Genomic DNA, 18,873 nt, shown 5'->3' with positions numbered 1-18,873 from the left:
CCTTGTGCATTCCCCACCCTGTCAATCCACACAGTGCTAGGCGCAGCCCAGCCACGGCCTGGCCGGCCCTCCTGCCCGACGGCAGTCGGCCCTTAACCCACTGGGAGCCACCATTGAGCCGGCACGGCCCCTTAGACACAGCAACGCCACCCTTGCCCCCACGCCAACTGCCGAGCAAAGTTCCCGGCGCCTGGTGTCTAGCCAGCCCAGCGAACCGGTCCCAGCCCACGACCCCGCTCCCACTCTCGGCCGTGGCGAAGTGGCAAAGGGTGGGCTTTTTCCGGAGGGAGCTGTGGAGAGACACACGGGCAGACAGGGGGCTGCGGCGCGGCTGGGCTCCGGTGGGGGCGGCCAAGTGCAGGTCGAGGGCTTCGTGGGCCGCACGGACGGCACCCCGGCCTGCGGCGGAGTCTGGGTCCGGGCCAGCCACCACGGGAGCGGCTGGGGTGGCGGCTGCCTTCCAGGGCCGCCTTCTGGCCGCCTGGCCGGCCAGGCCGGCGCGGAGCGCCCCCTCTGGCGCGCTGTGGTGGGAGGGGCCGGAGGAGGTGGGGCCTGCAGCGCTGCCCGGCGGGGGCGGGGGCGGGGGCGGAGGCGGCGGGCGACTAAAGGAGAAGGCGGAGCGGGATGCAAGAAGCCTACAGCACCCGGTATTCCCAGGCGGTCTCCCATCCAAGTACTAACCAGGCCCGACCCTGCTTAGCTTCCGAGATCAGACGAGTTCCGGCGCGTTCAGGGTGGTATGGCCGTAGACGTTAAGAGGGGCCCGCGGAGTGCCTCTTGAGGCCCAGCTTCGCTGGCGCTTGCGCCTCCCCGCCAGCCCGGCGGCCAGCCCGCCCCGGCAGGGCCCCGCCGCCCGCCCAGGCAGGGCAACGGCGGCCTCGGGTACCAGGGGGGTGGCGGAGGGTTCGGCGACCTCCCAGCCCAGGGCGGGCGGGACCCACCAAACCGTTCGGCGCTTGGCGCCCCGCCCCAGATCCCGCACGTCGCTCACAGGGACGTGGCCCCGGAGGCTTCAGGGCCCGGGGCCCGCGGTCCCTTGGGCCTCCCCTCTGCCCGCCCACGCGGCGCTAGGCGCAGCCCAGCCGCAGCCCGGGCCGGCCCTCCTGCCCGACGGCAGTCGGCCCTTAACCCACTGGGAGCCACCATTGAGTCGGCACGGCCCCTTAGCCCCAGCAAGGCCACCCTTGCCCCCACGCCACCCGCCGAGCACAGGACCCGGCGCCTTGTGGCCGGCCGGCCCGGAGCACCGGCCCCGGCCCCCGCCCCCGCTCCCGCCCCCGGCCGTGGCGAAACGGCGGAGGGGGGGCTTTTTCCGGAGGGAGCTGTGGAGAGACACACCGGCAGATAGGTGGCTGCGCCGGGGCTGGGCGCTAGTGGGGGCGGCCAGGTGCAGGTCAAGGGGCTCGCGGGCCGCACGGCCGGCACCCGGGCCTGAGGCGGAGTCTGGGTTCAGGCCAGCCACCCCGGGAGCGGCTGGGATGCGGCTGCCTTCCAGGGCCGCCTTCTGGCCGCCTGGCCGGCCAGGCAGGCGGAGAGCGCCCCCTCTGGCGCGCTGTGGTGGGAGGGGCCGGAGGAGGTGGGGCCTGCAGCGGTGCCCGGCGGGGGCGGGGGCGGGGGCGGGGGCGGAGGCGGCGGGCGACTAAAGGAGAAGGCGGAGCGGGAGGCAAAAAGCCTACAGCACCCGGTATTCCCAGGCGGTCTCCCATCCAAGTACTAACCAGGCCCGACCCTGCTTAGCTTCCGAGATCAGACGAGATCGGGCGCGTTCAGGGTGGTATGGCCGTAGACGCAGGAGGGGCCCGCGCGGTGCCTCTTGAGGCCCAGCTTCGCTGGCGCCTGCGCCTTACCGCCATGCCGGCGGCCAGCCCTGTCCGGCAGGGCCCTGCCGCCCGCCCAGGCAGGCGACAGGAGGCCTCGGGGACCCGGGGGTGGCGGAGTGGTGGGCCACCTCGCAGCCCAGGGCGGGCGGGACGCTCCAGGCCCGTCGGCGCTTGGCGCCCCGCCGCAGATCCCGCTCGACGCTCACAGGGACGCGGCCCCGGAGGCTTCAGGGCCCGGCGGCCGCGGTCCCTTGGGCATCCCCCCCTGCCCGCCCACGCGGAGTTAGGCGCAGCCCGGCCACGGCCGGGCCGGCCCTCCGGCCGGGCAGCAGCTGGCCCGAAGCCACTGGGAGCCACCATGGAGTGGGCACGGCCCCTTAGCCCCAGCAAGGCCCCCCCTTGCCCCCACGCCGCCCGCCGAGCACAGGACCCCGGCCCTGGTGGCCGGCAGGCCCGGAGAAGCGGCCCCGGCCCCCGCCCCCGCTCCCGCCCCCGGCCGTGGCGAAACGGCGGAGGGGGGGGCTTTTTCCGGAGGGAGCTGTGGAGAGACACACGGGCAGACAGGGGGCTGCGGCGCGGCTGGGCTCCGGTGGGGGCGGCCAAGTGCAGGTCGAGGGCCTCGCGGGCCGCACGGACGGCACCCCGGCCTGCGGCGGAGTCTGGGTCCGGGCCAGCCACCACGGGAGCGGCTGGGGTGGCGGCTGCCTTCCAGGGCCGCATTCTGGCCGCATGTCCAGCCAGCTCGGCGGGGAGCGATCCCTCCGGCGCGCTGTGTTGGGAGGGACGTGAGGAGGTGAGGCCTGCAGCGGTGCTCAGCGGGGGCGGAGGCGGCCTCGGCCGCGGGCCACTAAATGTCAAGGCGGAGCGGGAGGCAAAAAAGCCTACAGCACTCGGTATTCCCATGTGGTCTCCCATCCAGGTACGAAACAGGCCAGACCCTGATTAGCTTCCGAGATCAGACGAGGTGTGGTGCGTTCAGGGAGGTGTGGCTGTAGAATGCAGCGGGGGCCACGGTGTGCCTCTTGAGGCTTAGCTTCGCTGGTGCTGGCGACTTACCGCCAGCCCGGCAGCCAACCCTCTCCGGCGCGGCCCTGCCGTCCGCCCAGGCAAGCGACAGGAGGCCTCGAGGGCCCGGGGGTGGTGGAGTTGTGGGCGACTTCGCAGCTCAGGTCAGGCGGGACCCTCCAGGCCTGTAGGCGCTTGGCCCTCCGCCCCAGAGCCGCTCAACGCTCACAGGACTTGGCCCCGGAGGCTTAAGGGCCTGTGGCCCTCGGTCCCTTGTGCATTCCCCACCCTGTCAATCCACACAGTGCTAGGCGCAGCCCAGCCACGGCCTGGCCGGCCCGCCTGCCCAACGGCAGTTGGCCCGAAGCCACTGGGAGCCACCATTGAGCCGGCACGGCCCCTTAGACACAGCAACGCCACCCTTGCCCCCACGCCAACTGCCGAGCAAAGTTCCTGGCGCCTGGTGTCTAGCCAGCCCAGCGAACCGGTCCCAGTCCACGACCCCACTCCCACTCTCGGCCGTGGCGAAGTGGCAAAGGGTGGGCTTTTTCCAGAGGGAGCTGTGGAGAGACACACGGGCAGACAGGGGGCTGCGGCGCGGCTGGGCTCCGGTGGGGGCGGCCAAGTGCAGGTCGAGGGCTTCGTGGGCCGCACGGACGGCACCCCGGCCTGCGGCGGAGTCTGGGTCCGGGCCAGCCACCACGGGAGCGGCTGGGGTGGCGGCTGCCTTCCAGGGCCGCCTTCTGGCCGCCTGGCCGGCCAGGCCGGCGCGGAGCGCCCCCTCTGGCGCGCTGTGGTGGGAGGGGCCGGAGGAGGTGGGGCCTGCAGCGCTGCCCGGCGGGGGCGGGGGCGGGGGCGGAGGCGGCGGGCGACTAAAGGAGAAGGCGGAGCGGGAGGCAAGAAGCCTACAGCACCCGGTATTCCCAGGCGGTCTCCCATCCAAGTACTAACCAGGCCCGACCCTGCTTAGCTTCCGAGATCAGACGAGTTCGGGCGCGTTCAGGGTGGTATGGCCGTAGACGTTAAGAGGGGCCCGCGGAGTGCCTCTTGAGGCCCAGCTTCGCTGGCGCTTGCGCCTCCCCGCCAGCCCGGCGGCCAGCCCGCCCCGGCAGGGCCCCGCCGCCCGCCCAGGCAGGGCAACGGTGGCCTCGGGTACCAGGGGGGTGGCGGAGGGTTCGGCGACCTCCCAGCCCAGGGCGGGCGGGACCCACCAAACCGTTCGGCGCTTGGCGCCCCGCCCCAGATCCCGCACGTCGCTCACAGGGACGTGGCCCCGGAGGCTTCAGGGCCCGGGGCCCGCGGTCCCTTGGGCCTCCCCTCTGCCCGCCCACGCGGCGCTAGGCGCAGCCCAGCCGCAGCCCGGGCCGGCCCTCCTGCCCGACGGCAGTCGGCCCTTAACCCACTGGGAGCCACCATTGAGTCGGCACGGCCCCTTAGCCCCAGCAAGGCCACCCTTGCCCCCACGCCACCCGCCGAGCACAGGACCCGGCGCCTTGTGGCCGGCCGGCCCGGAGCACCGGCCCCGGCCCCCGCCCCCGCTCCCGCCCCCGGCCGTGGCGAAACGGCGGAGGGGGGGCTTTTTCCGGAGGGAGCTGTGGAGAGACACACCGGCAGATAGGTGGCTGCGCCGGGGCTGGGCGCTAGTGGGGGCGGCCAGGTGCAGGTCAAGGGGCTCGCGGGCCGCACGGCCGGCACCCGGGCCTGAGGCGGAGTCTGGGTTCAGGCCAGCCACCCCGGGAGCGGCTGGGATGCGGCTGCCTTCCAGGGCCGCCTTCTGGCCGCCTGGCCGGCCAGGCAGGCGGAGAGCGCCCCCTCTGGCGCGCTGTGGTGGGAGGGGCCGGAGGAGGTGGGGCCTGCAGCGGTGCCCGGCGGGGGCGGGGGCGGGGGCGGGGGCGGAGGCGGCGGGCGACTAAAGGAGAAGGCGGAGCGGGAGGCAAAAAGCCTACAGCACCCGGTATTCCCAGGCGGTCTCCCATCCAAGTACTAACCAGGCCCGACCCTGCTTAGCTTCCGAGATCAGACGAGATCGGGCGCGTTCAGGGTGGTATGGCCGTAGACGCAGGAGGGGCCCGCGCGGTGCCTCTTGAGGCCCAGCTTCGCTGGCGCCTGCGCCTTACCGCCATGCCGGCGGCCAGCCCTGTCCGGCAGGGCCCTGCCGCCCGCCCAGGCAGGCGACAGGAGGCCTCGGGGACCCGGGGGTGGCGGAGTGGTGGGCCACCTCGCAGCCCAGGGCGGGCGGGACGCTCCAGGCCCGTCGGCGCTTGGCGCCCCGCCGCAGATCCCGCTCGACGCTCACAGGGACGCGGCCCCGGAGGCTTCAGGGCCCGGCGGCCGCGGTCCCTTGGGCATCCCCCCCTGCCCGCCCACGCGGAGTTAGGCGCAGCCCGGCCACGGCCGGGCCGGCCCTCCGGCCGGGCAGCAGCTGGCCCGAAGCCACTGGGAGCCACCATGGAGTGGGCACGGCCCCTTAGCCCCAGCAAGGCCCCCCCTTGCCCCCACGCCGCCCGCCGAGCACAGGACCCCGGCCCTGGTGGCCGGCAGGCCCGGAGAAGCGGCCCCGGCCCCCGCCCCCGCTCCCGCCCCCGGCCGTGGCGAAACGGCGGAGGGGGGGGCTTTTTCCGGAGGGAGCTGTGGAGAGACACACGGGCAGACAGGGGGCTGCGGCGCGGCTGGGCTCCGGTGGGGGCGGCCAAGTGCAGGTCGAGGGCCTCGCGGGCCGCACGGACGGCACCCCGGCCTGCGGCGGAGTCTGGGTCCGGGCCAGCCACCACGGGAGCGGCTGGGGTGGCGGCTGCCTTCCAGGGCCGCATTCTGGCCGCATGTCCAGCCAGCTCGGCGGGGAGCGATCCCTCCGGCGCGCTGTGTTGGGAGGGACGTGAGGAGGTGAGGCCTGCAGCGGTGCTCAGCGGGGGCGGAGGCGGCCTCGGCCGCGGGCCACTAAATGTCAAGGCGGAGCGGGAGGCAAAAAAGCCTACAGCACTCGGTATTCCCATGTGGTCTCCCATCCAGGTACGAAACAGGCCAGACCCTGATTAGCTTCCGAGATCAGACGAGGTGTGGTGCGTTCAGGGAGGTGTGGCTGTAGAATGCAGCGGGGGCCACGGTGTGCCTCTTGAGGCTTAGCTTCGCTGGTGCTGGCGACTTACCGCCAGCCCGGCAGCCAACCCTCTCCGGCGCGGCCCTGCCGTCCGCCCAGGCAAGCGACAGGAGGCCTCGAGGGCCCGGGGGTGGTGGAGTTGTGGGCGACTTCGCAGCTCAGGTCAGGCGGGACCCTCCAGGCCTGTAGGCGCTTGGCCCTCCGCCCCAGAGCCGCTCAACGCTCACAGGACTTGGCCCCGGAGGCTTAAGGGCCTGTGGCCCTCGGTCCCTTGTGCATTCCCCACCCTGTCAATCCACACAGTGCTAGGCGCAGCCCAGCCACGGCCTGGCCGGCCCGCCTGCCCAACGGCAGTTGGCCCGAAGCCACTGGGAGCCACCATTGAGCCGGCACGGCCCCTTAGACACAGCAACGCCACCCTTGCCCCCACGCCAACTGCCGAGCAAAGTTCCTGGCGCCTGGTGTCTAGCCAGCCCAGCGAACCGGTCCCAGTCCACGACCCCACTCCCACTCTCGGCCGTGGCGAAGTGGCAAAGGGTGGGCTTTTTCCGGAGGGAGCTGTGGAGAGACACACGGGCAGACAGGGGGCTGCGGCGCGGCTGGGCTCCGGTGGGGGCGGCCAAGTGCAGGTCGAGGGCTTCGTGGGCCGCACGGACGGCACCCCGGCCTGCGGCGGAGTCTGGGTCCGGGCCAGCCACCACGGGAGCGGCTGGGGTGGCGGCTGCCTTCCAGGGCCGCCTTCTGGCCGCCTGGCCGGCCAGGCCGGCGCGGAGCGCCCCCTCTGGCGCGCTGTGGTGGGAGGGGCCGGAGGAGGTGGGGCCTGCAGCGCTGCCCGGCGGGGGCGGGGGCGGGGGCGGAGGCGGCGGGCGACTAAAGGAGAAGGCGGAGCGGGAGGCAAGAAGCCTACAGCACCCGGTATTCCCAGGCGGTCTCCCATCCAAGTACTAACCAGGCCCGACCCTGCTTAGCTTCCGAGATCAGACGAGTTCGGGCGCTTTCAGGGTGGTATGGCCGTAGACGTTAAGAGGGGCCCGCGGAGTGCCTCTTGAGGCCCAGCTTCGCTGGCGCTTGCGCCTCCCCGCCAGCCCGGCGGCCAGCCCGCCCCGGCAGGGCCCCGCCGCCCGCCCAGGCAGGGCAACGGTGGCCTCGGGTACCAGGGGGGTGGCGGAGGGTTCGGCGACCTCCCAGCCCAGGGCGGGCGGGACCCACCAAACCGTTCGGCGCTTGGCGCCCCGCCCCAGATCCCGCACGTCGCTCACAGGGACGTGGCCCCGGAGGCTTCAGGGCCCGGGGCCCGCGGTCCCTTGGGCCTCCCCTCTGCCCGCCCACGCGGCGCTAGGCGCAGCCCAGCCGCAGCCCGGGCCGGCCCTCCTGCCCGACGGCAGTCGGCCCTTAACCCACTGGGAGCCACCATTGAGTCGGCACGGCCCCTTAGCCCCAGCAAGGCCACCCTTGCCCCCACGCCACCCGCCGAGCACAGGACCCGGCGCCTTGTGGCCGGCCGGCCCGGAGCACCGGCCCCGGCCCCCGCCCCCGCTCCCGCCCCCGGCCGTGGCGAAACGGCGGAGGGGGGGCTTTTTCCGGAGGGAGCTGTGGAGATACACACCGGCAGATAGGTGGCTGCGCCGGGGCTGGGCGCTAGTGGGGGCGGCCAGGTGCAGGTCAAGGGGCTCGCGGGCCGCACGGCCGGCACCCGGGCCTGAGGCGGAGTCTGGGTTCAGGCCAGCCACCCCGGGAGCGGCTGGGATGCGGCTGCCTTCCAGGGCCGCCTTCTGGCCGCCTGGCCGGCCAGGCAGGCGGAGAGCGCCCCCTCTGGCGCGCTGTGGTGGGAGGGGCCGGAGGAGGTGGGGCCTGCAGCGGTGCCCGGCGGGGGCGGGGGCGGGGGCGGGGGCGGAGGCGGCGGGCGACTAAAGGAGAAGGCGGAGCGGGAGGCAAAAAGCCTACAGCACCCGGTATTCCCAGGCGGTCTCCCATCCAAGTACTAACCAGGCCCGACCCTGCTTAGCTTCCGAGATCAGACGAGATCGGGCGCGTTCAGGGTGGTATGGCCGTAGACGCAGGAGGGGCCCGCGCGGTGCCTCTTGAGGCCCAGCTTCGCTGGCGCCTGCGCCTTACCGCCATGCCGGCGGCCAGCCCTGTCCGGCAGGGCCCTGCCGCCCGCCCAGGCAGGCGACAGGAGGCCTCGGGGACCCGGGGGTGGCGGAGTGGTGGGCCACCTCGCAGCCCAGGGCGGGCGGGACGCTCCAGGCCCGTCGGCGCTTGGCGCCCCGCCGCAGATCCCGCTCGACGCTCACAGGGACGCGGCCCCGGAGGCTTCAGGGCCCGGCGGCCGCGGTCCCTTGGGCATCCCCCCCTGCCCGCCCACGCGGAGTTAGGCGCAGCCCGGCCACGGCCGGGCCGGCCCTCCGGCCGGGCAGCAGCTGGCCCGAAGCCACTGGGAGCCACCATGGAGTGGGCACGGCCCCTTAGCCCCAGCAAGGCCCCCCCTTGCCCCCACGCCGCCCGCCGAGCACAGGACCCCGGCCCTGGTGGCCGGCAGGCCCGGAGAAGCGGCCCCGGCCCCCGCCCCCGCTCCCGCCCCCGGCCGTGGCGAAACGGCGGAGGGGGGGGCTTTTTCCGGAGGGAGCTGTGGAGAGACACACGGGCAGACAGGGGGCTGCGGCGCGGCTGGGCTCCGGTGGGGGCGGCCAAGTGCAGGTCGAGGGCCTCGCGGGCCGCACGGCCGGCACCCCGGCCTGCGGCGGAGTCTGGGTCCGGGCCAGCCACACGGGAGCGGCTGGGGTGGCGGCTGCCTTCCAGGGCCGCATTCTGGCCGCATGTCCAGCCAGCTCGGCGGGGAGCGATCCCTCCGGCGCGCTGTGTTGGGAGGGACGTGAGGAGGTGAGGCCTGCAGCGGTGCTCAGCGGGGGCGGAGGCGGCCTCGGCCGCGGGCCACTAAATGTCAAGGCGGAGCGGGAGGCAAAAAAGCCTACAGCACTCGGTATTCCCATGTGGTCTCCCATCCAGGTACGAAACAGGCCAGACCCTGATTAGCTTCCGAGATCAGACGAGGTGTGGTGCGTTCAGGGAGGTGTGGCTGTAGAATGCAGCGGGGGCCACGGTGTGCCTCTTGAGGCTTAGCTTCGCTGGTGCTGGCGACTTACCGCCAGCCCGGCAGCCAACCCTCTCCGGCGCGGCCCTGCCGTCCGCCCAGGCAAGCGACAGGAGGCCTCGAGGGCCCGGGGGTGGTGGAGTTGTGGGCGACTTCGCAGCTCAGGTCAGGCGGGACCCTCCAGGCCTGTAGGCGCTTGGCCCTCCGCCCCAGAGCCGCTCAACGCTCACAGGACTTGGCCCCGGAGGCTTAAGGGCCTGTGGCCCTCGGTCCCTTGTGCATTCCCCACCCTGTCAATCCACACAGTGCTAGGCGCAGCCCAGCCACGGCCTGGCCGGCCCGCCTGCCCAACGGCAGTTGGCCCGAAGCCACTGGGAGCCACCATTGAGCCGGCACGGCCCCTTAGACACAGCAACGCCACCCTTGCCCCCACGCCAACTGCCGAGCAAAGTTCCTGGCGCCTGGTGTCTAGCCAGCCCAGCGAACCGGTCCCAGTCCACGACCCCACTCCCACTCTCGGCCGTGGCGAAGTGGCAAAGGGTGGGCTTTTTCCGGAGGGAGCTGTGGAGAGACACACGGGCAGACAGGGGGCTGCGGCGCGGCTGGGCTCCGGTGGGGGCGGCCAAGTGCAGGTCGAGGGCTTCGTGGGCCGCACGGACGGCACCCCGGCCTGCGGCGGAGTCTGGGTCCGGGCCAGCCACCACGGGAGCGGCTGGGGTGGCGGCTGCCTTCCAGGGCCGCCTTCTGGCCGCCTGGCCGGCCAGGCCGGCGCGGAGCGCCCCCTCTGGCGCGCTGTGGTGGGAGGGGCCGGAGGAGGTGGGGCCTGCAGCGCTGCCCGGCGGGGGCGGGGGCGGGGGCGGAGGCGGCGGGCGACTAAAGGAGAAGGCGGAGCGGGAGGCAAGAAGCCTACAGCACCCGGTATTCCCAGGCGGTCTCCCATCCAAGTACTAACCAGGCCCGACCCTGCTTAGCTTCCGAGATCAGACGAGTTCGGGCGCGTTCAGGGTGGTATGGCCGTAGACGTTAAGAGGGGCCCGCGGAGTGCCTCTTGAGGCCCAGCTTCGCTGGCGCTTGCGCCTCCCCGCCAGCCCGGCGGCCAGCCCGCCCCGGCAGGGCCCCGCCGCCCGCCCAGGCAGGGCAACGGCGGCCTCGGGTACCAGGGGGGTGGCGGAGGGTTCGGCGACCTCCCAGCCCAGGGCGGGCGGGACCCACCAAACCGTTCGGCGCTTGGCGCCCCGCCCCAGATCCCGCACGTCGCTCACAGGGACGTGGCCCCGGAGGCTTCAGGGCCCGGGGCCCGCGGTCCCTTGGGCCTCCCCTCTGCCCGCCCACGCGGCGCTAGGCGCAGCCCAGCCGCAGCCCGGGCCGGCCCTCCTGCCCGACGGCAGTCGGCCCTTAACCCACTGGGAGCCACCATTGAGTCGGCACGGCCCCTTAGCCCCAGCAAGGCCACCCTTGCCCCCACGCCACCCGCCGAGCACAGGACCCGGCGCCTTGTGGCCGGCCGGCCCGGAGCACCGGCCCCGGCCCCCGCCCCCGCTCCCGCCCCCGGCCGTGGCGAAACGGCGGAGGGGGGGCTTTTTCCGGAGGGAGCTGTGGAGAGACACACCGGCAGATAGGTGGCTGCGCCGGGGCTGGGCGCTAGTGGGGGTGGCCAGGTGCAGGTCAAGGGGCTCGCGGGCCGCACGGCCGGCACCCGGGCCTGAGGCGGAGTCTGGGTTCAGGCCAGCCACCCCGGGAGCGGCTGGGATGCGGCTGCCTTCCAGGGCCGCCTTCTGGCCGCCTGGCCGGCCAGGCAGGCGGAGAGCGCCCCCTCTGGCGCGCTGTGGTGGGAGGGGCCGGAGGAGGTGGGGCCTGCAGCGGTGCCCGGCGGGGGCGGGGGCGGGGGCGGGGGCGGAGGCGGCGGGCGACTAAAGGAGAAGGCGGAGCGGGAGGCAAAAAGCCTACAGCACCCGGTATTCCCAGGCGGTCTCCCATCCAAGTACTAACCAGGCCCGACCCTGCTTAGCTTCCGAGATCAGACGAGATCGGGCGCGTTCAGGGTGGTATGGCCGTAGACGCAGGAGGGGCCCGCGCGGTGCCTCTTGAGGCCCAGCTTCGCTGGCGCCTGCGCCTTACCGCCATGCCGGCGGCCAGCCCTCTCCGGCAGGGCCCTGCCGCCCGCCCAGGCAGGCGACAGGAGGCCTCGGGGACCCGGGGGTGGCGGAGTGGTGGGCCACCTCGCAGCCCAGGGCGGGCGGGACGCTCCAGGCCCGTCGGCGCTTGGCGCCCCGCCGCAGATCCCGCTCGACGCTCACAGGGACGCGGCCCCGGAGGCTTCAGGGCCCGGCGGCCGCGGTCCCTTGGGCATCCCCCCCTGCCCGCCCACGCGGAGTTAGGCGCAGCCCGGCCACGGCCGGGCCGGCCCTCCGGCCGGGCAGCAGCTGGCCCGAAGCCACTGGGAGCCACCATGGAGTGGGCACGGCCCCTTAGCCCCAGCAAGGCCCCCCCTTGCCCCCACGCCGCCCGCCGAGCACAGGACCCCGGCCCTGGTGGCCGGCAGGCCCGGAGAAGCGGCCCCGGCCCCCGCCCCCGCTCCCGCCCCCGGCCGTGGCGAAACGGCGGAGGGGGGGGCTTTTTCCGGAGGGAGCTGTGGAGAGACACACGGGCAGACAGGGGGCTGCGGCGCGGCTGGGCTCCGGTGGGGGCGGCCAAGTGCAGGTCGAGGGCCTCGCGGGCCGCACGGACGGCACCCCGGCCTGCGGCGGAGTCTGGGTCCGGGCCAGCCACCACGGGAGCGGCTGGGGTGGCGGCTGCCTTCCAGGGCCGCATTCTGGCCGCATGTCCAGCCAGCTCGGCGGGGAGCGATCCCTCCGGCGCGCTGTGTTGGGAGGGACGTGAGGAGGTGAGGCCTGCAGCGGTGCTCAGCGGGGGCGGAGGCGGCCTCGGCCGCGGGCCACTAAATGTCAAGGCGGAGCGGGAGGCAAAAAAGCCTACAGCACTCGGTATTCCCATGTGGTCTCCCATCCAGGTACGAAACAGGCCAGACCCTGATTAGCTTCCGAGATCAGACGAGGTGTGGTGCGTTCAGGGAGGTGTGGCCGTAGAATGCAGCGGGGGCCACGGTGTGCCTCTTGAGGCTTAGCTTCGCTGGTGCTGGCGACTCACCGCCAGCCCGGCAGCCAACCCTCTCCGGCGCGGCCCTGCCGTCCGCCCAGGCAAGCGACAGGAGGCCTCGAGGGCCCGGGGGTGGTGGAGTTGTGGGCGACTTCGCAGCTCAGGTCAGGCGGGACCCTCCAGGCCTGTAGGCGCTTGGCCCTCCGCCCCAGAGCCGCTCAACGCTCACAGGACTTGGCCCCGGAGGCTTAAGGGCCTGTGGCCCTCGGTCCCTTGTGCATTCCCCACCCTGTCAATCCACACAGTGCTAGGCGCAGCCCAGCCACGGCCTGGCCGGCCCTCCTGCCCGACGGCAGTCGGCCCTTAACCCACTGGGAGCCACCATTGAGCCGGCACGGCCCCTTAGACACAGCAACGCCACCCTTGCCCCCACGCCAACTGCCGAGCAAAGTTCCCGGCGCCTGGTGTCTAGCCAGCCCAGCGAACCGGTCCCAGCCCACGACCCCGCTCCCACTCTCGGCCGTGGCGAAGTGGCAAAGGGTGGGCTTTTTCCGGAGGGAGCTGTGGAGAGACACACGGGCAGACAGGGGGCTGCGGCGCGGCTGGGCTCCGGTGGGGGCGGCCAAGTGCAGGTCGAGGGCTTCGTGGGCCGCACGGACGGCACCCCGGCCTGCGGCGGAGTCTGGGTCCGGGCCAGCCACCACGGGAGCGGCTGGGGTGGCGGCTGCCTTCCAGGGCCGCCTTCTGGCCGCCTGGCCGGCCAGGCCGGCGCGGAGCGCCCCCTCTGGCGCGCTGTGGTGGGAGGGGCCGGAGGAGGTGGGGCCTGCAGCGCTGCCCGGCGGGGGCGGGGGCGGGGGCGGAGGCGGCGGGCGACTAAAGGAGAAGGCGGAGCGGGATGCAAGAAGCCTACAGCACCCGGTATTCCCAGGCGGTCTCCCATCCAAGTACTAACCAGGCCCGACCCTGCTTAGCTTCTGAGATCAGACGAGTTCCGGCGCGTTCAGGGTGGTATGGCCGTAGACGTTAAGAGGGGCCCGCGGAGTGCCTCTTGAGGCCCAGCTTCGCTGGCGCTTGCGCCTCCCCGCCAGCCCGGCGGCCAGCCCGCCCCGGCAGGGCCCCGCCGCCCGCCCAGGCAGGGCAACGGCGGCCTCGGGTACCAGGGGGGTGGCGGAGGGTTCGGCGACCTCCCAGCCCAGGGCGGGCGGGACCCACCAAACCGTTCAGCGCTTGGCGCCCCGCCCCAGATCCCGCACGTCGCTCACAGGGACGTGGCCCCGGAGGCTTCAGGGCCCGGGGCCCGCGGTCCCTTGGGCCTCCCCTCTACCCGCCCACGCGGCGCTAGGCGCAGCCCAGCCGCAGCCCGGGCCGGCCCTCCTGCCCGACGGCAGTCGGCCCTTAACCCACTGGGAGCCACCATTGAGTCGGCACGGCCCCTTAGCCCCAGCAAGGCCACCCTTGCCCCCACGCCACCCGCCGAGCACAGGACCCGGCGCCTTGTGGCCGGCCGGCCCGGAGCACCGGCCCCGGCCCCCGCCCCCGCTCCCGCCCCCGGCCGTGGCGAAACGGCGGAGGGGGGGCTTTTTCCGGAGGGAGCTGTGGAGAGACACACCGGCAGATAGGTGGCTGCGCCGGGGCTGGGCGCTAGTGGGGGCGGCCAGGTGCAGGTCAAGGGGCTCGCGGGCCGCACGGCCGGCACCCGGGCCTGAGGCGGAGTCTGGGTTCAGGCCAGCCACCCCGGGAGCGGCTGGGATGCGGCTGCCTTCCAGGGCCGCCTTCTGGCCGCCTGGCCGGCCAGGCAGGCGGAGAGCGCCCCCTCTGGCGCGCTGTGGTGGGAGGGGCCGGAGGAGGTGGGGCCTGCAGCGGTGCCCGGCGGGGGCGGGGGCGGGGGCGGGGGCGGAGGCGGCGGGCGACTAAAGGAGAAGGCGGAGCGGGAGGCAAAAAGCCTACAGCACCCGGTATTCCCAGGCGGTCTCCCATCCAAGTACTAACCAGGCCCGACCCTGCTTAGCTTCCGAGATCAGACGAGATCGGGCGCGTTCAGGGTGGTATGGCCGTAGACGCAGGAGGGGCCCGCGCGGTGCCTCTTGAGGCCCAGCTTCGCTGGCGCCTGCGCCTTACCGCCATGCCGGCGGCCAGCCCTCTCCGGCAGGGCCCTGCCGCCCGCCCAGGCAGGCGACAGGAGGCCTCGGGGACCCGGGGGTGGCGGAGTGGTGGGCCACCTCGCAGCCCAGGGCGGGCGGGACGCTCCAGGCCCGTCGGCGCTTGGCGCCCCGCCGCAGATCCCGCTCGACGCTCACAGGGACGCGGCCCCGGAGGCTTCAGGGCCCGGCGGCCGCGGTCCCTTGGGCATCCACCCCTGCCCGCCCACGCGGAGTTAGGCGCAGCCCGGCCACGGCCGGGCCGGCCCTCCGGCCGGGCAGCAGCTGGCCCGAAGCCACTGGGAGCCACCATGGAGTGGGCACGGCCCCTTAGCCCCAGCAAGGCCCCCCCTTGCCCCCACGCCGCCCGCCGAGCACAGGACCCCGGCCCTGGTGGCCGGCAGGCCCGGAGAAGCGGCCCCGGCCCCCGCCCCCGCTCCCGCCCCCGGCCGTGGCGAAACGGCGGAGGGGGGGGCTTTTTCCGGAGGGAGCTGTGGAGAGACACACGGGCAGACAGGGGGCTGCGGCGCGGCTGGGCTCCGGTGGGGGCGGCCAAGTGCAGGTCGAGGGCCTCGCGGGCCGCACGGACGGCACCCCGGCCTGCGGCGGAGTCTGGGTCCGGGCCAGCCACCACGGGAGCGGCTGGGGTGGCGGCTGCCTTCCAGGGCCGCATTCTGGCCGCATGTCCAGCCAGCTCGGCGGGGAGCGATCCCTCCGGCGCGCTGTGTTGGGAGGGACGTGAGGAGGTGAGGCCTGCAGCGGTGCTCAGCGGGGGCGGAGGCGGCCTCGGCCGCGGGCCACTAAATGTCAAGGCGGAGCGGGAGGCAAAAAAGCCTACAGCACTCGGTATTCCCATGTGGTCTCCCATCCAGGTACGAAACAGGCCAGACCCTGATTAGCTTCCGAGATCAGACGAGGTGTGGTGCGTTCAGGGAGGTGTGGCTGTAGAATGCAGCGGGGGCCACGGTGTGCCTCTTGAGGCTTAGCTTCGCTGGTGCTGGCGACTTACCGCCAGCCCGGCAGCCAACCCTCTCCGGCGCGGCCCTGCCGTCCGCCCAGGCAAGCGACAGGAGGCCTCGAGGGCCCGGGGGTGGTGGAGTTGTGGGCGACTTCGCAGCTCAGGTCAGGCGGGACCCTCCAGGCCTGTAGGCGCTTGGCCCTCCGCCCCAGAGCCGCTCAACGCTCACAGGACTTGGCCCCGGAGGCTTAAGGGCCTGTGGCCCTCGGTCCCTTGTGCATTCCCCACCCTGTCAATCCACACAGTGCTAGGCGCAGCCCAGCCACGGCCTGGCCGGCCCGCCTGCCCAACGGCAGTTGGCCCGAAGCCACTGGGAGCCACCATTGAGCCGGCACGGCCCCTTAGACACAGCAACGCCACCCTTGCCCCCACGCCAACTGCCGAGCAAAGTTCCTGGCGCCTGGTGTCTAGCCAGCCCAGCGAACCGGTCCCAGTCCACGACCCCACTCCCACTCTCGGCCGTGGCGAAGTGGCAAAGGGTGGGCTTTTTCCGGAGGGAGCTGTGGAGAGACACACGGGCAGACAGGGGGCTGCGGCGCGGCTGGGCTCCGGTGGGGGCGGCCAAGTGCAGGTCGAGGGCTTCGTGGGCCGCACGGACGGCACCCCGGCCTGCGGCGGAGTCTGGGTCCGGGCCAGCCACCACGGGAGCGGCTGGGGTGGCGGCTGCCTTCCAGGGCCGCCTTCTGGCCGCCTGGCCGGCCAGGCCGGCGCGGAGCGCCCCCTCTGGCGCGCTGTGGTGGGAGGGGCCGGAGGAGGTGGGGCCTGCAGCGCTGCCCGGCGGGGGCGGGGGCGGGGGCGGAGGCGGCGGGCGACTAAAGGAGAAGGCGGAGCGGGAGGCAAGAAGCCTACAGCACCCGGTATTCCCAGGCGGTCTCCCATCCAAGTACTAACCAGGCCCGACCCTGCTTAGCTTCCGAGATCAGACGAGTTCGGGCGCGTTCAGGGTGGTATGGCCGTAGACGTTAAGAGGGGCCCGCGGAGTGCCTCTTGAGGCCCAGCTTCGCTGGCGCTTGCGCCTCCCCGCCAGCCCGGCGGCCAGCCCGCCCCGGCAGGGCCCCGCCGCCCGCCCAGGCAGGGCAACGGCGGCCTCGGGTACCAGGGGGGTGGCGGAGGGTTCGGCGACCTCCCAGCCCAGGGCGGGCGGGACCCACCAAACCGTTCGGCGCTTGGCGCCCCGCCCCAGATCCCGCACGTCGCTCACAGGGACGTGGCCCCGGAGGCTTCAGGGCCCGGGGCCCGCGGTCCCTTGGGCCTCCCCTCTGCCCGCCCACGCGGCGCTAGGCGCAGCCCAGCCGCAGCCCGGGCCGGCCCTCCTGCCCGACGGCAGTCGGCCCTTAACCCACTGGGAGCCACCATTGAGTCGGCACGGCCCCTTAGCCCCAGCAAGGCCACCCTTGCCCCCACGCCACCCGCCGAGCACAGGACCCGGCGCCTTGTGGCCGGCCGGCCCGGAGCACCGGCCCCGGCCCCCGCCCCCGCTCCCGCCCCCGGCCGTGGCGAAACGGCGGAGGGGGGGCTTTTTCCGGAGGGAGCTGTGGAGAGACACACCGGCAGATAGGTGGCTGCGCCGGGGCTGGGCGCTAGTGGGGGCGGCCAGGTGCAGGTCAAGGGGCTCGCGGGCCGCACGGCCGGCACCCGGGCCTGAGGCGGAGTCTGGGTTCAGGCCAGCCACCCCGGGAGCGGCTGGGATGCGGCTGCCTTCCAGAGCCGCCTTCTGGCCGCCTGGCCGGCCAGGCAGGCGGAGAGCGCCCCCTCTGGCGCGCTGTGGTGGGAGGGGCCGGAGGAGGTGGGGCCTGCAGCGGTGCCCGGCGGGGGCGGGGGCGGGGGCGGGGGCGGAGGCGGCGGGCGACTAAAGGAGAAGGCGGAGCGGGAGGCAAAAAGCCTACAGCACCCGGTATTCCCAGGCGGTCTCCCATCCAAGTACTAACCAGGCCCGACCCTGCTTAGCTTCCGAGATCAGACGAGATCGGGCGCGTTCAGGGTGGTATGGCCGTAGACGCAGGAGGGGCCCGCGCGGTGCCTCTTGAGGCCCAGCTTCGCTGGCGCCTGCGCCTTACCGCCATGCCGGCGGCCAGCCCTCTCCGGCAGGGCCCTGCCGCCCGCCCAGGCAGGCGACAGGAGGCCTCGGGGACCCGGGGGTGGCGGAGTGGTGGGCCACCTCGCAGCCCAGGGCGGGCGGGACGCTCCAGGCCCGTCGGCGCTTGGCGCCCCGCCGCAGATCCCGCTCGACGCTCACAGGGACGCGGCCCCGGAGGCTTCAGGGCCCGGCGGCCGCGGTCCCTTGGGCATCCCCCCCTGCCCGCCCACGCGGAGTTAGGCGCAGCCCGGCCACGGCCGGGCCGGCCCTCCGGCCGGGCAGCAGCTGGCCCGAAGCCACTGGGAGCCACCATGGAGTGGGCACGGCCCCTTAGCCCCAGCAAGGCCCCCCCTTGCCCCCACGCCGCCCGCCGAGCACAGGACCCCGGCCCTGGTGGCCGGCAGGCCCGGAGAAGCGGCCCCGGCCCCCGCCCCCGCTCCCGCCCCCGGCCGTGGCGAAACGGCGGAGGGGGGGGCTTTTTCCGGAGGGAGCTGTGGAGAGACACACGGGCAGACAGGGGGCTGCGGCGCGGCTGGGCTCCGGTGGGGGCGGCCAAGTGCAGGTCGAGGGCCTCGCGGGCCGCACGGACGGCACCCCGGCCTGCGGCGGAGTCTGGGTCCGGGCCAGCCACCACGGGAGCGGCTGGGGTGGCGGCTGCCTTCCAGGGCCGCATTCTGGCCGCATGTCCAGCCAGCTCGGCGGGGAGCGATCCCTCCGGCGCGCTGTGTTGGGAGGGACGTGAGGAGGTGAGGCCTGCAGCGGTGCTCAGCGGGGGCGGAGGCGGCCTCGGCCGCGGGCCACTAAATGTCAAGGCGGAGCGGGAGGCAAAAAAGCCTACAGCACTCGGTATTCCCATGTGGTCTCCCATCCAGGTACGAAACAGGCCAGACCCTGATTAGCTTCCGAGATCAGACGAGGTGTGGTGCGTTCAGGGAGGTGTGGCCGTAGAATGCAGCGGGGGCCACGGTGTGCCTCTTGAGGCTTAGCTTCGCTGGTGCTGGCGACTCACCGCCAGCCCGGCAGCCAACCCTCTCCGGCGCGGCCCTGCCGTCCGCCCAGGCAAGCGACAGGAGGCCTCGAGGGCCCGGGGGTGGTGGAGTTGTGGGCGACTTCGCAGCTCAGGTCAGGCGGGACCCTCCAGGCCTGTAGGCGCTTGGCCCTCCGCCCCAGAGCCGCTCAACGCTCACAGGACTTGGCCCCGGAGGCTTAAGGGCCTGTGGCCCTCGGTCCCTTGTGCATTCCCCACCCTGTCAATCCACACAGTGCTAGGCGCAGCCCAGCCACGGCCTGGCCGGCCCTCCTGCCCGACGGCAGTCGGCCCTTAACCCACTGGGAGCCACCATTGAGCCGGCACGGCCCCTTAGCCCCAGCAAGGCCACCCTTGCCCCCACGCCACCCGCCGAGCACAGGACCCGGCGCCTGGTGTCTAGCCAGCCCAGCGAACCGGTCCCAGCCCCCGCCCCCGCTCCCGCCCCCGGCCGTGGCGAAACGGCGGAGGGTGGGCTTTTTCCGGAGGGAGCTGTGGAGATAC

At 74.1% G+C, this 18,873-nt stretch overlaps 12 non-coding genes and 6 pseudogenes across 12 annotated transcripts; all 18 read right to left on the bottom strand.

The window, feature by feature from the left end:
* Positions 1 to 632: 632 nt before the first annotated feature.
* Positions 633 to 751, bottom strand: LOC133104831 (5S ribosomal RNA). The gene has a single exon (XR_009703744.1). It is a non-coding gene; the product is annotated as a 5S ribosomal RNA (ribosomal RNA).
* A 918-nt stretch (positions 752 to 1,669) lies between these two features.
* LOC133101784 (5S ribosomal RNA) lies at positions 1,670 to 1,788 on the bottom strand. Its single transcript, XR_009702688.1, has one exon. It is a non-coding gene; the product is annotated as a 5S ribosomal RNA (ribosomal RNA).
* A 910-nt stretch (positions 1,789 to 2,698) lies between these two features.
* On the bottom strand, positions 2,699 to 2,817 carry LOC133078661 (5S ribosomal RNA; annotated as a pseudogene).
* Positions 2,818 to 3,727: 910 nt separating this feature from the next.
* LOC133104343 (5S ribosomal RNA) lies at positions 3,728 to 3,846 on the bottom strand. The gene has a single exon (XR_009703536.1). It is a non-coding gene; the product is annotated as a 5S ribosomal RNA (ribosomal RNA).
* A 918-nt stretch (positions 3,847 to 4,764) lies between these two features.
* Positions 4,765 to 4,883, bottom strand: LOC133101780 (5S ribosomal RNA). Its single transcript, XR_009702687.1, has one exon. It is a non-coding gene; the product is annotated as a 5S ribosomal RNA (ribosomal RNA).
* Positions 4,884 to 5,793: 910 nt separating this feature from the next.
* On the bottom strand, positions 5,794 to 5,912 carry LOC133078654 (5S ribosomal RNA; annotated as a pseudogene).
* Positions 5,913 to 6,822: 910 nt separating this feature from the next.
* On the bottom strand, positions 6,823 to 6,941 carry LOC133104219 (5S ribosomal RNA). The gene has a single exon (XR_009703500.1). It is a non-coding gene; the product is annotated as a 5S ribosomal RNA (ribosomal RNA).
* A 918-nt stretch (positions 6,942 to 7,859) lies between these two features.
* On the bottom strand, positions 7,860 to 7,978 carry LOC133101775 (5S ribosomal RNA). The gene has a single exon (XR_009702686.1). It is a non-coding gene; the product is annotated as a 5S ribosomal RNA (ribosomal RNA).
* Positions 7,979 to 8,887: 909 nt separating this feature from the next.
* Positions 8,888 to 9,006, bottom strand: LOC133078652 (5S ribosomal RNA; annotated as a pseudogene).
* Positions 9,007 to 9,916: 910 nt separating this feature from the next.
* LOC133104336 (5S ribosomal RNA) lies at positions 9,917 to 10,035 on the bottom strand. The gene has a single exon (XR_009703533.1). It is a non-coding gene; the product is annotated as a 5S ribosomal RNA (ribosomal RNA).
* A 918-nt stretch (positions 10,036 to 10,953) lies between these two features.
* Positions 10,954 to 11,072, bottom strand: LOC133101768 (5S ribosomal RNA). Its single transcript, XR_009702685.1, has one exon. It is a non-coding gene; the product is annotated as a 5S ribosomal RNA (ribosomal RNA).
* A 910-nt stretch (positions 11,073 to 11,982) lies between these two features.
* On the bottom strand, positions 11,983 to 12,101 carry LOC133076891 (5S ribosomal RNA; annotated as a pseudogene).
* Positions 12,102 to 13,012: 911 nt separating this feature from the next.
* LOC133104808 (5S ribosomal RNA) lies at positions 13,013 to 13,131 on the bottom strand. Its single transcript, XR_009703739.1, has one exon. It is a non-coding gene; the product is annotated as a 5S ribosomal RNA (ribosomal RNA).
* Positions 13,132 to 14,049: 918 nt separating this feature from the next.
* LOC133101760 (5S ribosomal RNA) lies at positions 14,050 to 14,168 on the bottom strand. Its single transcript, XR_009702684.1, has one exon. It is a non-coding gene; the product is annotated as a 5S ribosomal RNA (ribosomal RNA).
* A 910-nt stretch (positions 14,169 to 15,078) lies between these two features.
* LOC133078644 (5S ribosomal RNA) lies at positions 15,079 to 15,197 on the bottom strand (annotated as a pseudogene).
* Positions 15,198 to 16,107: 910 nt separating this feature from the next.
* LOC133104332 (5S ribosomal RNA) lies at positions 16,108 to 16,226 on the bottom strand. The gene has a single exon (XR_009703532.1). It is a non-coding gene; the product is annotated as a 5S ribosomal RNA (ribosomal RNA).
* Positions 16,227 to 17,144: 918 nt separating this feature from the next.
* On the bottom strand, positions 17,145 to 17,263 carry LOC133101745 (5S ribosomal RNA). Its single transcript, XR_009702682.1, has one exon. It is a non-coding gene; the product is annotated as a 5S ribosomal RNA (ribosomal RNA).
* Positions 17,264 to 18,173: 910 nt separating this feature from the next.
* Positions 18,174 to 18,292, bottom strand: LOC133076888 (5S ribosomal RNA; annotated as a pseudogene).
* Between the last annotated feature and the right edge of the window lie 581 nt (positions 18,293 to 18,873).

Source organism: Eubalaena glacialis, chromosome 1 (assembly GCF_028564815.1).
Source record: "Eubalaena glacialis isolate mEubGla1 chromosome 1, mEubGla1.1.hap2.+ XY, whole genome shotgun sequence".
Classification (NCBI taxonomy): domain Eukaryota; kingdom Metazoa; phylum Chordata; class Mammalia; order Artiodactyla; family Balaenidae; genus Eubalaena; species Eubalaena glacialis.
This window is presented reverse-complemented; position numbering and strand designations above follow the sequence as displayed.